Genomic DNA, 17292 nt, shown 5'->3' on the forward strand with positions numbered 1-17292 from the left:
CCAGATTGCTGGCCAAGCCTGGGTGGCCTAGTGGTTAAGTTTGGTGTGCTCTGCTTTGGTGGCCCAGGTTGGGTTCCTGGGCATAGACCTACACCACTTGTCCGTCAGTGGCCATGCTGTGGCGGCAGCTCATGTACAAAAAGAGAAAGATTGGCAACAGATGTTAGCTCAGGGATTAGCTCAGGGGCAGTCTTCCTCAGTGAAAAACAAAACAAAACAAACTCCGGATTGCTGGCCCCAACCCCAGAGCTTGTGACTCAGCATGCTGGGAGGGTGGAAGATTTTCATTTCTAACAAGTTCTCAGGCAAGGCTTGGAGAAACACTGCTCTAGTCTTTGTGTCCTCTGAGAAATGACAGTCCAAGTACCTTTTTAAAGGAAGGCAATTGATATATAGGCACAGAATTGAATGAATTGAAAAATAAAAATGACCCCTCCAAAAATCTGGAGACATAGAGGAAAGGCCAGAGTTGACAACAATATAAAGCTTTACAGTAAAAGTAATGTCTAAGCAGATCAGAGAATTGGATATCTCAAACTAAAATGCTGGGCTCTCAGCACTGAGATTCTGGGCAGAGAGGGTAGTGTAGAAACACTTGCTCAATATGATGAAAGAAGGAAGTCTAGTTAATGGTAATATGGCGAAAAAGAAAGAAAACAATATTTTGATCATTGTATATATTTTTTATCTCCCAAAAGAGAATTGCTGGTGAGAGAGGGAGCATAGAAAGAAAGTCTTCTTAGGTATGAGATGTCCATGACGTGACCTTGGGATTTAATTGTGAATGAGGCAAGACTGAGGTGAAGGTGTCAAATGTGGAGGAAATCCAGCTCAGGTCTGGCCTTGGGCTGGCTGTATGAGGACAGCCCAGAGACATCCCAAAATGATGCTCAACAGCTGAGAGGAAAAAAAAACCAGCCATAAAATAGAAAGTAACTAATTCCCTCATAAAACTGTCAGAAATCGCCTTCGGACAGTTGGGTTTAAATAATCATATTAATCACACCCAGGAGATTTACAAGGAGATTATCAGATAAATAAGGTAAGTTTTTTCCTTAAAGGGTTTGAATTTGTTTCATATTGAATTCCATTTAAGAAGATAGAAGATGGAAATTTAAACAAACTTTATGGTAAGCTTAACACGCTCAGCAATGCAGGAGGGCTGGTGACTTTCGCTCTCACCGTGTTCTCCGCTCAACCATTGGTCTCACTCAGAAAAAATTCATTAATTTAACTTGTGGCACTGGGTCCATTCATAAGAAATAAATCATCATGTGAATGGTTTATTTAAAGCAATAAATAATATTTATGTCTATATACTTCAAATTATATTTCACACAATTTATTACAAATGAACATTTTTTTGCTGCTGAATAGATACAAAACTAGAAACAGCAAGTAAATTGACAGTCCATTGAGGTGGAGAAAGCCATTCCCCCCACTATTCTAATCATATTTAAGCATTTCAACAATCTAAGTAGAATGTAGTACTTTCTTCAGAGAACCCTAAGTAATGACGGTTAATTCCCTTCATTTCTAAGGATGGCCATCTATTAATTTATTTATGGCTCATAATAACAAAGAGCATTTATATGAATTACTGTAGTTGAAACAAAACATGCTTTCCTGCATCATGACCTCACTGGAACCTCTTCCCTTCTCTGTGCGATTGGCACAACAGGGAACAGAATTTTCCTGCTGCAGAAGGTGAGACTCAGGGCTCCTTAGTGACTTGCCCAAATTCACACTAGGAAGTGGAGAAGCTGCTTCTAAATCCCGCTTTTTCATTACTAAAACTTCAAACAGACTCTCCTGACTTACGGTACTTCAAGTCCTCCTTAAGAATGAAGTCAAAGTTACATAAACATACATAAAACTGCTATTGAGTCTACTTAAACATATTAACTTTTTACAACATTTTGAACTACAGCAACGTGTTTTATCGATTTTTCTGTGACGGTCTTCAGGAACCTTAATCAACAAGCCTCAGGATATCCAGAGCCCTCAAAAGACCAGGATTCAGCAAAACCACCCTTTGTCAATACTGCTAACAAGTACTGGTGATACATATTTGAGTGAAAACCAGTGCTTTTTTTATCCTCCACAAATGTTTTCTCCCATTGGACAGAGAAGCTGATGGGTCCTGGGAGAGTGCAGGGTCTAAAAAATAATTCTTCAAATGCTTTAGAGAGAGAATCTTCTGAAGAAGTGAAAATACGTGTTGTAATGAAAAACATGTCAAAGTGACTGAGAAGCCCTTGTGTCTGGAGCAGGTTTCTCAGGTGTGGGCCTTGACCACCTGTATCTCAGTCACTGAGGAGCCATGGCAACAAATGCAGATGACCAGGCCTCTTTCTGGCTCTACTGAGCCAGCTTCTCTGGAGAGCTCTGAATGGTTCACAAGTTTCTTAAGTGATTCTTAAGCTCACTGAAATTTGAGAGCACCTGGCGGATTCCAGAAGTTCCATCATCAACTCAGCCTGTTATGCTAATCAAACTCACCTGGTTCTGATTAATAAACTAGAATGTTCTAAAGAGCAAAGACTATTTCTTACTTATGTTTCCCAGCTTAGAGTAAAGTTTAATTGATCCTAGAAGCTGATTACATGTTGGTTGAATACATATTAGAACAGAGTTTCTCAAATACAAACAAGGAATTGAATAAATATAAATAAGTATGTAAATAAATAAATGGGAGAGAAGGGATGGTTCTGCCTTAAATAGACTTCCAATTAATAAATGTAAAATATTGATAAAAATGGAAAATATCATTTAGCAAACACACAGGAATAATTGTTGCAATCAAGAGTCTTCACTGGATGTTACAATTAGTGAGTTAAATTATGATGAGAAACAAGATATTTGGTCAAGAAGTGTCTCCCCACAGGATATCTATTAATTACAAAGGAGAAACTAGTAAATTTACTGTGGAGATGTCGGGCAGACAAGTGCTCAAAGATAACAGCACTAAAGAGACTCAGTGATATCATGTGCCTCCTGAAAAGATGCCCTGAGAAGGACACACCATCACTTATGAGGTATTCTGACAAAAATGCATGAGCAGAATTTGGTCCTGTAGAGACATCAGAAAACTAAACCTGAGGTAGGTTATACAAAATAAGTGGTCTGTACTCTTGAAAAATGTCAAGGTCATGAAAAGAAACTGAGGAACTGTCCCAAATTGTTGCAAACCGCAGAAACATGACTCCTAAATATATGCAGAATCCTGGATTATACCCTGGGCTGGAGGGATGTCAGTAGGACAATTGCTGAAGGGCGACTCCAGTCTGTAGATTAGTTAACAATATTGTATTAATGTTAACTTTCTGGGTTTGAGAACGCTTCTATGATTGTGTAAGATGTTAACATTTAGGGAAGCTGAGTAAGCAGTATATGGGAACTCTTTGTACTATTTTTTCAACTTTTTTGTAAGTTTGAAATGATTCCAACATAAAACACTTAAAAATTAAACACATTTTAGAAGTGTAGTTCAAAGACTCCCTGTACAGAATCTTTCTTGAGGGAAGGGGTTGCTTATTAAAAATGGAGGTTTTTGGACCCTGCACTCAGATCTACAAATCAGAATTTCTAGAGGTGAGACCTAGGAAACTACATTTTCATAAAATCCCTGGTGGTCTTAAGAACACTAGAGTTTGAGAAGAGTAAGAACTCCTGTATTAAACTCCAAAAAGAACTTTTGAGGTCAGAAAAAGTTTACCTTCTAGATTGAAAGGTATAAGAATCAACATACAATGGATCGGTTTAGCCTCATAAGCTAAATCATTGTGAAGGGTGAGGTTAATTAAGTGGATTTCCAAGTCTCCACCAGAGGTCAGGACATTGTAGGGGAGGAAGACATTTCCTCTACCTGATCTGGGTCCTTCTGGCCAGACATCGAATTAAATTCACATGGGACAGAATAACAGGAGAAAATTAAACAAAGCTTTATAACATGTATATGTGGGACAGACCCAGAAAAACTGAGTAACTTGCCAAAATGGCAGAAGCTATCATCTTAAATACCATCCTCAGCTAAAGACAAAGGAGGATGTTGGGGGTGGGGAGAGTCAGTTATGGGAGATTACCAGAAATCACAGTAAACAAGGGTAAGGTTATTATGCAGATTTAAGTCCTTGCCTTCTGCATTGATCAAGAGTTTCTAGAGTTAAGGTCATCCCCCTCTTCTGCCTGTTACAGAGAGGGAGACACCTTTACAGATGGAGATTTCCTTTACAATGTAAATGTTTCTTAACAAAGGGTAAATTCCACTTTTCAGAGTTTCTCTCATGTCTGCAGTTTTTAAAAGTAACCAGCCCCAAATAATCTTCATGCCAAAGAGACATATCCTGGGGTGGCCAATTCCAGTCCCCCACAACATCAACCCAGATCCTACAAGCTGATCACAGACTGATATAAAGAAAACTGTAATTATTCAATCATGCTGTGGTTTACCTTTCCCGAAGCAATGGTTCATCTGGTGACAGATTAACAAAATATAAGGCAAACCATTTGACAACATTTATCTCTTGCTAGGTAGATTCTCCTCTTGTTTTAAAACACTTGCTAGCTATCTGGAGATAAATATCCCAAGGGTGGAGAAAAGAGCTTCAGGGAAATAGTCCTTAAGAAATATATAACCTTTTCCCTCGAAAGCCCATTTTTATCAGGTGAGGTTTGTATCTAACGCAGCCTGTCATGTGTTTCTGCTTACCACTGGGGACTGCCTTTGGCAACGTGTTCTGTGCCTGTGATCCAGCTGAATATATTTCCTTGGTTTACATTGCACATCCAAAAAAGTTTTGAAACATAATGTAGTATATGGTGACAAATAAAAATGGCAAGTAATAGGATATATTGGAATATATGAGGAAGCCATTTGGTGTAAACCTAATTCAGCCTGACCTTGTCTTTCCAAAAGGGCCTGATGGAGGCCGTTGAACATGCATTGTATATCTGCTTTAGAGATTCCCTATGGCAAGAGCAAAAGGCCCTTGAGATAAAGGTGCAACTTCCCTCCCCCTCCCAACGTTGGTGGCTCCTTAAGGATTAAGTATCTTTCCTTAGGCTAGAAGCTGATTGCTGCTCGCACCTGTGACTGCCCAGCTCGAGACAATAGACTTGCCTCCTGCTACGCCCACCAAGATAGCAGACCCACTACCTGCTGTGTCCATCAAGTGCTGTGCAGACAGGGCAATCTTGTGACTATTGTGGGAGGGACATTTCAATCATGTGAAACACCCTCTTTGAGGGTATATAACCACCCTTATACCCCCACCACTTTGAAGTGCTCTGTTCCTTTGTGGAAAGACTCTCCTAGGTTATAATCCTAAAATTTAAGATCAGAATAAACTCACCCAAATTTTCATTTATAGATTGGTTATGGATTATTTTCGTCGACAATGGTGAACCTTAAGTTAACCACGAATAAAATTAACTAGGAATCACTTTAGTGCAATAGTCACAAAAATACCATTTATTCATTGTGAAGTCAACTGTGTTCATTTTTATTGTTGATGGTATTAATTTGGAAAGTAACTTCAGAAGTTTTCCTAAGTAAAACTTGACAAGAGATTTTCACATATAGAGGTATATGGGGTAACTTCGAGTTTAAAACAGATTCGGCTTGAACTAGAAAGCCTGACTTATGGCCTATCAAACATACATTGTACATCTGCTTATCCACTAAAGTAAGGAATCTCTCTTGATATAAAGAATGCATACTTCCCCTCCTATGACCTATTGGTAACAACACCCTATTGGTAACGCCCTATTGGTAAAGCCCGGATTAGTCCCTTTCCTGGCATGTTGGTCACGTTGACCTGACAGTTTGCAACTGAATACCTCTTTGAAAATGTATCCTGGGTGTGTTTAATGTATCTTCTTTGTTCTAAAAAGATATAAGACTGTACTGAAACCCATGCTTCTCTGGAGCGCCTTCTAAGGCCTTCCCGGGTGATAATTCTCACTTTGGCCCATAATAAACTCATGCCAATTGTGATTTATAGGTTGGTTATGGATTATTTGCATTGACAAACTTATAGTACAAATTTTAAAAAATTGAAAATACACCCCTCAATTATCACTTCATCTTTATAGAAGGCAGCATCTCACAGAGAAAGAATAGACAGTAGGGTGTAAGAATTACTTACAAAGGATGACTAACAAGTTAGTGATATCTTCCCTTAGAATATAGTTAACTTTAAATCAATGAAACTCTATCTTGTGACAATAAAACTGCACCTTCTTTTTAGTGGGCATGAGGAGGAAGAATGTAATTTATGTAAATAGTTACTGCCAAGCTTCTCTTCCATCTGAGAGTTGATTAGAATGACGAGTCAATGTGAGAAATCCAGTTCATCATTTCAGATATTTCTCCAAACTGAGAAACATAGAGTCACCTGTATTCATACATAAAAAGATAAACAGGGAGCTGGCCTAGTTGCCTAGTGGTTACGTTCACATGCTCTGCTTTGGCGGCCCAGGGTTCGCAGGTTTGGATCCCAGGAGTAGACCGAGCACTGCTTGTCAAACCATGCTGTGGCAGCATCCCACATAAAATAGAGGAAGATTGGCACAGATGGTAGCTCAGGGCCAATCTTCATCACCAAAAATAAAAATAATAATGATAGAAAATGAACAGAAGAAGACAATGATAAGGTTGGTTACTGCTTCATATAGGGGTACCACACCACCTCTGTTCTTCTTGTTACTGACTTGTACCATTAAGGTGACTGTTCTAGCTACTTCACAGAACTTTGCTGAGAAAATGACAATAATATAAGAGTGTAATCTCAATATATAAAAAGTTATAACAGGGTCGGCCTGGTGGTGCAGCAGTTAAGTTCACACGTTCTGCTTCAGCAGCCCAGGGTTTGCCAGTTCGGATCCTGGGTGCGGACATAGCACTGCTCGGCAAGCCATGCTGTGGTAGACGTCACACATATAAAGCAGAGGAAGATGGGTGTGGATATTAGCTCAGGGCCAGTCTTCCTCAGAAAAAAGAGGAGGATTGGCAGCAGATGTTAGCTCAGGGCTAATCTTCCTCAAAAAAATAAAAAATAAAAAGTTATAATAAATCAGGATGATGGAAGTAACAGTAAAATGTAGTCCCACGATCTGATAGTTTAAGTACCTGGAAAATGGGAATAATATTCCATTGTAAGTGTTTCTCAGAGAAGTGCCTGTTGGTATTTGGGGCTGGAAAATTCTCCATTGTATGGAACTTATCCTTGATTTGCAGGACTTTTAATAGCCCAAGTTCCACCCCCAAAACGTCAGTAATAACTCCTAGGCAACATATTAATCAAACTCACTCTCATATATTTCCAATAGCACGCGGGGAGACAGTATGACTCTCATTTAAGAATCATTGAAAGCCCATCAAAATGCTATGACAGTTAACATTAATATAAAATGTGATAGTGTGTTCAGTAGTTGTTGGAAAAAAGTTATAAAATCAAGGACAATACTTTATATTCTTATTCTTTTATTGTATGGAAAGTTGTATTTCCATCAACAATTATTCCTGTTGCTCTAGCAGTTGATATTGTCAGGGTTTTTTTTGTTGTTATTACTGTTTTAGCCATTCTGGTAGCTGTATGTTGGGATCTCATTATTGTCGTAGTTTGCAATTCCCTAATTACAAATGATGTTAAGCACCTTTTCATATGCTTATTTGCCATCTGATTATTTTCTTTAATGAGATGTCTGTTCAGATCTTTTGTCCATTTTTAAATTGAGTTGTTTGTTTTTTTATTGTTGAGTTTAAGAGTTCTTTTTACATTTTAGGAACAAGTTCTCTACCAGATATATGTTTTAAAAATATTTTCTCCTAGTTGCGGCTTGTCTTCTCATTTTCTTAACAGTGTCTTTTGCAGAGCAGAAGTTTTTAATTTTAATAAAGTCTAACATCAACTTTTTCTTTCACGGATCATTCATTTGGTCTTGTATCTAAAACTCATCACCAAACCCAAGTTCATTTGTACTTTCTCCTACATATTCTTCTAGAAGTTCATAGTTTTGCATTTTACATGTAGGTCTATGATCCATTCTGAGTTAATATTTGTGAAAGGTATAAGGTCTGTGTCTGCGTTCATTTTTTTGCATGTAAGTGTCCAATTTCTTCACACTGTTTTTCGAAAAGACTGCCCTTTCTCCACTGAATTGCTGTTGTTCCTTTTTGATGGTATTGGCAAGAATTTTGTAATCAAAATACAATGAAAATTTGTTAAACTTATCAGCTAATCTTTTGCTCTCTCCCTCTCACCCATGAACACATATATGTCCCTCCCTCTCTCTGGAAGTTCACAGTATTTTGAAAGAGAGCATATGTCTCTCATCCAATCTTGAAAACAACCCTAGAGGGAAAGGAAAGCCTTAAGGGAACAAAGTGCTTTGGAAATAAGGCATGGAGAGACCAATTCCAACTGAGCAGACTGCAGGCAAAGAGTGGAAATATCTGGATATATATATGGACACCCTTGCTTGGAAGAACAATTGAGAAGACTAGTTTAGCCAGATAACAAAGTAAGAGTAAAAGTTACAAAGCTTCCAAACAATGAGAGTTTGAGGACCAAGTTAGTTGTTGGGGCTTGGTACTGGAAGCGTGTAAGCCATGGGGAGCCCCTCTCGGTTTGAGCAGGAGACTGATATGATCAGATTGGCTTTTATGAATGATTTAGTAGAAAGACCAGGGTGGCTTGGCACAAAGTTGAGGCTGGGAAGCCTAGTCAAGGAAGCTACTGCAACTACAGCTGTTCAGGCAGCAGACAGAGCTGAGGGAGATGGTGAGGGCATTGGAGGCTGGCAGAAAACACAATGTAAGGATGGAAAACGAATCAGGCATTTTGGGCAATTTACTGCTTATCTGTTATCATACTCTGTCCAGAAATTGAATCACTACTGCCACCTATTGGTACGTAAGCCTCCCATTAGTTGCCCTAACACAGAAAGAGTAACATTTTACAATATATTGGAAAGAATGATGATGATTTTTCTCACTCTCTAATCAGCCTGTCCCAAAATATTTATTGAGCTCTGTTCAAAGTACCGAGGGGAATGAAAAAGAAATGCTCTGTCTTCAGGCTGGAAAAGTTTAAGGTATGGTTTAGGAGATAATATATGTGAAACAGTTACCTGCTAATCTGTTTAAGTGCAACGTGAGGCCCCAGGAGGGAGAATTTGATGGGACTAATTTAGCTTGTTGCTAGCTGAAAGGGTGGTGGCATGTGGTCCATGCAAAAAGGATACACATGGAAGGGAAGCTTTAGATGTGGTTTGAAAAGAGAGCACACAGGTCCAATGGACCCAAGGGTGTTCAAACTCAGACTCTACTGGTGTTTCTAACAAACAGGTTTGAGAATTAATCATCTCAAGCTTTAAGCCAGCTGCACTTTTCCGAGATGCTATGAGGGGGATAGAAACATCTCCTTTCTTTAAAGCAGACACCATTTGAGGAAGAAACCCTTTATGGCCACTTTCGCAAAAGTAGAAGACCCCGATCCATCCAAAGAAATAAAAAGGTGGTTTACATCGCTAGCAGAGGACTGAAAACTGCGAGCAGTTAACTGCACCTGCTGAAATCGACACTGAAATGGCAGCTGGTCTTTGGCTGTCCTGGAATTTTTACCTTTGTAATTTATTTAATTAAATTAATTAATTAATTTATTTTTTGAGGAAGATTAGCCCTGAGCTAACTACTGCCAATCCTCCTCTTTTTGCTGAGGAAGACTGGCCCTGCGCTAACATCCGTGCCCATCTTCCTCTACTTTATACGTGGGATGCCTGCCACAGCACGGCTTGCCAAGCTGTGCCATGTCGGCGATGGGGATCCCAACTGGCGAACCCCGGGCTGCGTAGCGGAACGTGTACGCTTAACTGCTGCGCCACCGGGCCGGCCCCTGTAATTTATTTTAAAGGAGCCTAAAATTAAGTCTAACCTAGACATGGCGGTCACGTAAAGTGGGTGGGTGAGTGGGTTATTATTCCTGTTTTACAGTGAGGAGAAAGAGGCTTGGAGAGAGTTAAATACTCCGTAAGGTTCACACAGTTATGAAGTGGTGTAGCTGGGATTTGAATCCAGGTAGATTGATTTTGGAGCCCATTTTCTGGAACTATCACATTAGAGTATTTCCGATACTCTATTCTTACTTGAGTTAACAGCAGCTAGTCAATAGGCATTAGTAAATTGCTGGTATCATGGGCTATGACCAACTTTTATTATTCTGAACACAATCCAACATATAATACCTTGTTTCTCCTTCAAGATCAGAGTGCTGTCTTATAATTCATTTTGCCCTGGATAACATTTTACATATAAAAGTTTATTAAGTACTTTAAAATTTCAATCTTTTACTTTTTTGATTTATTCCCAATCACTTGGAAGGTTTATATGACCTCAGCATAGGACATAAACATTTAAAAGTTTGTAATGATTCCAACGTTTACCTAAGAGCATTGCAATTTCTTTGTATCTGAGTATCTCAGCTCAAAAATATGAATAGAATATACTGTGATGCACTTGCTAGAGAATTATACAATATCTTTTTCTTTCCGCTTCATTTAAGTGTGCCACTCAGCTGACTCAGAATCGTTAAAGCGATGTAAATGTAACTCAGACTAAGCACGTAAAAGAGGAAGTGCACAAACACTTGTACATCAAAATTTTTATAATTCGGATGTAATTTAGTAGTATCTTTCAAATCCCACCATGGTGTTCAGAGTGGCTACTTTGTACAGTGCTGTCTCCTGGGTTTGCATGTGCCCGGAACAGCTTCTCGATGAAGCCCAGCTTGCTGCCTCCTTTGGCATCAGTGTGCAATCACCAAGGAGAAACGTGTAGTCAAATAAACTGTATCATTCTCTTCTTGCCTGGCCTTGATTAAAAGGGAATATGGGCAAGGAGTCTTGCACAGAAAGTAATTTCCCAATCTCCTTAGACATGAACATCTTTTCTTCATTTAAATGCTGCACTGTAAAATGTTTTCTTTTTCCTAAGATGATAGGAAACACAGAATACTTACCACTCAGCATACTACACAAAAAGTCTCACATTACCTGTCTGCTCAGTTGAACTCAATGATTGCAAATCAGATTGGCTGCCTCATTTACCAGGGGCTACAGATTCTTTGTTTTCTGTTCCTGACCTGCAGTGTTGGGACAAGGATTTGTGTTGTCGATTGTTTTCCCATAGAGTCTTTCACTGTCTGTAATGCAACTCAGCTCCAAAGCTTGCTCATTTTAAACGTTCCCGAAACAGGTTTGTGGAAATTGCATGTTGTCATAAACCAGTTTGTTATAGGAAGTGTTAGTTCATAAATATGCCTATTACTTATTCATTCAAGCTATAAATGACCTTACTGGTTTTCTCTCTTCCTTTCCTTTTCTTTGTTCTACTGTGTAATTGTATGAACCACGTATACATACATATAACAAAAATTCTGGGGCCGGCCCGGTGGTGCAGCGGTTAAGTTCGCATGTTCCACTTCTCAGTGGACTGGGGTTTGCCGGTTTGGATCCTGGGTGTGGACATGGCACCGCTTGGCAAAAGCCATGCTGTGGCAGGCGTCCCACGTATAAAGTAGAGGAAGATGGGCACGGATGTTAGCTCAGGGCCAGCCTTCCTCAGCAAAAAGAGGAGGATTGGCAGCAGTTAGCTCAGGGCTGATCTTCCTCAAAAAAACACCAAAAAAACAAAAAACCAAAAAAACTCTGAAGAGCTGTTAGCTAAAAATGGGGAAATTAAAAGCACACTTGAAAGATAATTTCAAGAAAGGGCTTAGTAAAGTTAGAGTTAAACTGGAAATAGCAGATGAATTCATAACCTTTAAAACTTAGGTCTTTGCTACCCTGCTGACATTCATCCCACCTGCCCTGTTTTGTCATGTGGAGCAATCTGATTTCATCTCCACTGAAACCTCCTGGAGAGTAGCCAATTCAACGTCTCTCCTCGACAGAAAGGAATCAGGGAAATCAGGATGTGCCTGGACACCTTTGTTGGTGCTAGGAAGCAAGAATGCTTGATGCTGTCACAGATGTTTGCGGAGTATCAAGGAGAGAGGAAACAGTATGTGGGGTTCCAGCTGACCAAACTGAGTTATTTGAGCATCAAAAAAAATAATAATAATTTTGTAAAAATTATTGTGAATACTTAACGTTACTCAAAGGAGGTAGGCAAAAGTATACGTCTTTCTTCAATCATATTTACAGAACATGTTGTATATTACTCAATGCAAACTATGTATGTATTGAATGAAGTTTGGCTCAAACCAGACAGTGAAATATCATGTAACAATCTTGCAGCCTGAGGTGTGTGTGTGCAAAATTCTATTAATATAGGTAGAAGAAAACTGTGAAAGAAATTATTTTAAAAGTGTAAGAGTTATAGTTAAAAAAAAAAGGTAAGAATGAAACGTAATCACCAAGTTCTAGAGAGAGATGGGCTTGAAAGGTCTTATTACTGTAAGAAGGGGCATGGTTCATAAACACCATGACATGGTTTAATTGTCTTAGACATTCTCCCAGGTTTTTGTGTTATAATCCTGACCTCTTCCCGAAATTCAAAGCTGAATTGAGGTCCTGAATTTCTAACAGAAAACCCTGAATCCATAGTCTCAGCTGACTTCTATTCATCTTGGTGAGGAAAAATAACCTTGTTATCTCAGAAGGTACAAAATATGTATAGAAATGTTTTTTAAAAAATTAAGTTTATATTAGCAGTAATTTGGGAAAATGTAGTAAGACTTTCTTTTTTTTTTTTTAGGAAGATTATCCCAGAGCTAACTACTGCCTATGCTCCTCTTTTTGCTGAGGAAGATGGGCCCTGAGCTAACATCTGTGCCCATCTTCCTCTACTTTATACGTGGGATGCCTACCACAGCATGGCTTTTGCCAAGCAGTGCCATGTCCACACCCAGGATCTGGACCAGTGAACGCTGGGCCACCAAGAAGCTGAACGTGCGAACTTAACCACTGCACTACTGGGTTGGCCCCTTCTTTTTCTTTTTTTTTTTGAGGAAGATTAGCCCTGAGCTAACTGCTGCCAATCTTCCTCTTTTGCTGAGGAAGACTGGCCCTGAGCTAACATCTGTTCCCATCTTCCTCTACTTTATATGTGGGACGCCCACCACAGCTTGTCTTGCCAAGAGGTGCCATGTCCACACCCGGGATCTGGCGAACCCTGCACTGCTGAAGCAGAAGGTGCATCCTTAACCACTGCACCACCGGGCCGGCAGACTTTTTTCAATACTTGTGCATTTTAACATTCTGTCTTTTAAAAATGTTTGAGAGCCCAAATAGTCAAAAATATCTTGAGAAAAAAGAACAAGGTTAGAGTCATCACACTTCCTGATTTCAAGCTATATTACAAAGCTATAGTAACCAAAAGTGACAAAGAAGCCAAGAATATGCAATGGATAAGATACATTGGAAAAGGACAGTCTCTTCAATAAATGATGTCGGGAAAACTGGACAGCCACATGCAAAAGAATGAAACTGGACCACTATCTTACAACATACACAAAAATTAATTCAAAATGGATGAAAGACTTAAATGTAAGACCTGAAGCCATAAGAGCTCTAGAAAAAAACATACCACAAAAGCTCGTTGATATTGGCCTTGGTGATGATTCTTTAGATCTGACACCAAAAGGGAAGGCAATAAAAGCAAAATAAACAAGCGGAACTATATCAAACTAAAAAGCTTCTGCACAGCAAAGGAAACCATCAACAAAATGAAAAGACAACTTACCAAATGGGAGAAAATATTTGCAAGCCATATATCTTATAAGAGATTAACATCCAAAATATATAAAGAACTCACACAATTCAACAGCAAAAACACAGACAACTCTGTTGAAAAACGGGCAAAACAAGTGAGCAGACATTTTTAAGAAGACACACAAAGGGCCAAATGTACATGAAAAGGTGCTCAACGTCACTAATCATTAGGGCAATACAAAGCAAAATTACACTGAGATATCTCCTCACACCTGTTAGAATGCCTGCTATAAAAAAGACAAGAGCCAATAAGCGTTGCCAAGGATGTGGAGAAAAGCAAACCCCTGTGTACTGTTGGTGGGAATGTAAATTGGTAAAATTCTGTGGAAAACAGAAGAACTGATCCAGCAATCTCATTTTTGGGTATACAGTCATGCATCACTTAATGATGGAGATATGTTCTGAGAAATGCATTGTTAGGCAATTTCATCACTGTGCAACATCATAGAGTGCACTTACACAAACCTAGATGGTATAGCTTACTACACACCTAGGCTATACAGTACTGATCTTATGAGACCTCAGTCGTATATGGGGTCGTTGTTGACCGAAACGTCATTATGTGGGGCATGACTGTATATCTAAAGGAAATGAAAACAGGATATTGAAGAGATATCTGCACTCCTATGTTCACTGAGACATCATTCACAATAGCCAAGATATGGAAGTATCCTAAGTGTCCATCAAAAGATGAATAGATAAAGAAGATGTGACATATATATGTGAAATAAGCCAGCTAGAGAAAGACAAATATTGTATGATATCATTTATATGTGGAATTAAAAAAAATCAACTCATAGAAAGAGAGTAGAAAGTGGTTTCCAGGGGCTGGGGAGGGGAGAAATAGGCAGAGGTTGGTAAAAGGGTACAAACTTTCAGCTATAAGACAAATAAGTTCTGAGGATCTAATGTATAACATGGCGACTATAGGTGATAACACTGTATTGTACAACCGAACTTTGGTAAGAGGGTAGAACTTAAATGTTCTCACCCCCCTCAAAAGAAAATGTTTGAAAGAATCATATATATTAAATTTGTGATTGTAATTTGAGATGTTGAATAGGGTTTGTTGGTGTTAAATATTTAGGGGAACTTTACCTGATCAATTTAATAGCTAATTTATAAAGAAATGAAGATTTCAGTTTTAAGACTTAAAAAGTTGTTTTTAATATGTGCACTGTTGGGGCCAGCCCCGTGGCCTAGTGTTGAGTTTGTGTGCTCTGCTGCGGCAGCCCAGGGTTTCACCAGTTTGGATCCTGAGTGTGGACCTAGCTCTATTCATCAAGCCATGCTGAGGCGATGTCCTACACAGCAGAGCCAAAAGAACCTACAACTAGAATATACAACTACGTACTGGGGGGCTTTGGGGAGAAGAAGAAGAAAAAAAAGGAAGATCGGTAACAGATGTTAGCTCAGGGCCAATCTTTAAAAAAAAAAATATGGGGGCCGGCCCCGTGGCCAAGTGGTTAAATTCTCATGCTCCACTACAGTGGCCCAGGGCTTCGCTGGTTCGGATCCTAGGCGCGGACGTGGCACCACTTGTCAGGCCAAGTTGAGGCAGCGTCCCACATCCCACAACTAGGAGGACCCACAACTAAAATATACAACTATGCACTGAGGGGATTTGGGGAGAAAAAGCAGAAAGAAAAAAAAAGATTGGCAACAGTTGTTAGCTCAGGTGCCAATCTTTAAAAAAAACACAAAAAACAAATTAGTAAGAAAAAAATATGTTCACTGTTAAATATTGAGTTATCTAAAACATTAGTTACTGTCTAAGTACCTTTTTCCACACAGATATCCTTCCTTTATAGATTAAGAACAAGTTAGCAACACAAAATGCTGACAAGGATGTGGAGCGACAGGAACTCTCACTCATGCTGGTGGGAATGCAAAATCGCACAGCCGCTTTGGAAGACAGTTTGGTGGGCTCTCACAAAACGAAACACTGCACTCCTTGGTATTTACTCAAAGGAACTGAAAACACATCCACAAAAACCTGGACACAGATGTTTATAGCAGCTTTATTCAGAATTGCCAAAACGTGGAAGCAACCAAGATGTCCTTCAGTAGGAGAATGGATGAATAAAGTGTGGCCCATCCTGACAACAGAACATTACTCTGTGCTAAAAAGAAATGAGCCATCAAACCATAATAAGCCCTGGAGAAAATTTAAATGCATATTACTAAATGAAAGAAGCCAATCTGGAAAGCCTACATTCTGTATGATTCTGATGAAAATAATAATAACAAGTTTCCACATATCGAGGTAAATGGGGAAGTCATTCTCGTTTAAATCTGATTCGGCCTAAAATGTGTTTTTCCCAGAGCAGCCTGACTTATGGCCCACCAAACATACATTGTACGTCTGCTTCAGACATTGTCTGAAGTAAAGAATGTACTCTTTAAAACACGGATGAGGCGCTCTCTCTCTCTCTCTCTCTCTGATGCTGACACCAGTACTTCTTTGAAGATAAGCTTTTCTTCCCAGAGAACCATGGTCAGATTGACCTGCTGTGTAATGTACTAAACTTTGGCAAAACATTTCCTTGTGACTTGGGGAAAAAAATTGTATTCCTATCATGCTTGACGTATGTTCTTTGCTCTGAAATGGTATATAACCATGCTGTGGACCACACTTCTCTGGAGTGCTTTCTTCCCTGTGGAAGAGAGTGGCCCTGGGCTAGTCTTCCCATTAGGCTCAATAAATATCACTCTTTCTTATCTATAGATTGCTTATTGATTATTTGTGTTGACAATTCCAACTAAATGACATTCTGGAAAAAGCAAAATTATTGAGACAGTGGTTGCTAGGGGTTGAATGAGGAGAGGGAGGGATGAATAAGTGGATCACAGAGGATTTTTAGGGCAGTGAAACTACTCCATGCAGTACTATAATGGTAGATACCATTTGTCTAACTCACAGAATGTACAACACCAAGAGTGAACCCTAATGTAAACTATGCATTCTGGGTGATAATGATGTATCAATGTAGGTTCATCAGTTGTAACAAATGTATCACTCTGGTTGGGGATGTTGATAATGGAGGAGGCTATGGGTGTGTATGGGGGAGCAGGGAGTATACCGGAAATCTCTGTATCTTCCTTTCAATTTTGCGGTGAACCTAAAACTGCTCTAAAAATAAGTCTATTAAACAAATAAGTTAGCATATGTTACTGAGATTGTATCTATATGAACACTTAAAGTTGCCTGTGAATTAATTAGCAAGAGGTAGAGCAAGTAGCATTTAGTTGGGCTGGTAAGACAGGTAGTCAAGGGTAAACAATGAACAAAACAAGGAAAAAATGGCAAAGAGTAACTTAGTTATAAGCAACCTGTTTATTTATGATAAAACTATTATGTTGGAGAATGAGATCCCTGAAGCTAGATGCTTTGTAAGGACGAGGATCTTATCTATTTTACTCACAGTTGTAGCTCTGGTATTTTCCACTGTGCCTGGCCTACAGTTTTTGCATTTAGATAATTTTTCTTTTTTTGGTGAGGAAGATTTGCTCTGT

This window comes from Equus caballus, chromosome 9, assembly GCF_041296265.1.
Source record: "Equus caballus isolate H_3958 breed thoroughbred chromosome 9, TB-T2T, whole genome shotgun sequence".
Classification (NCBI taxonomy): Eukaryota; Metazoa; Chordata; class Mammalia; order Perissodactyla; family Equidae; genus Equus; species Equus caballus.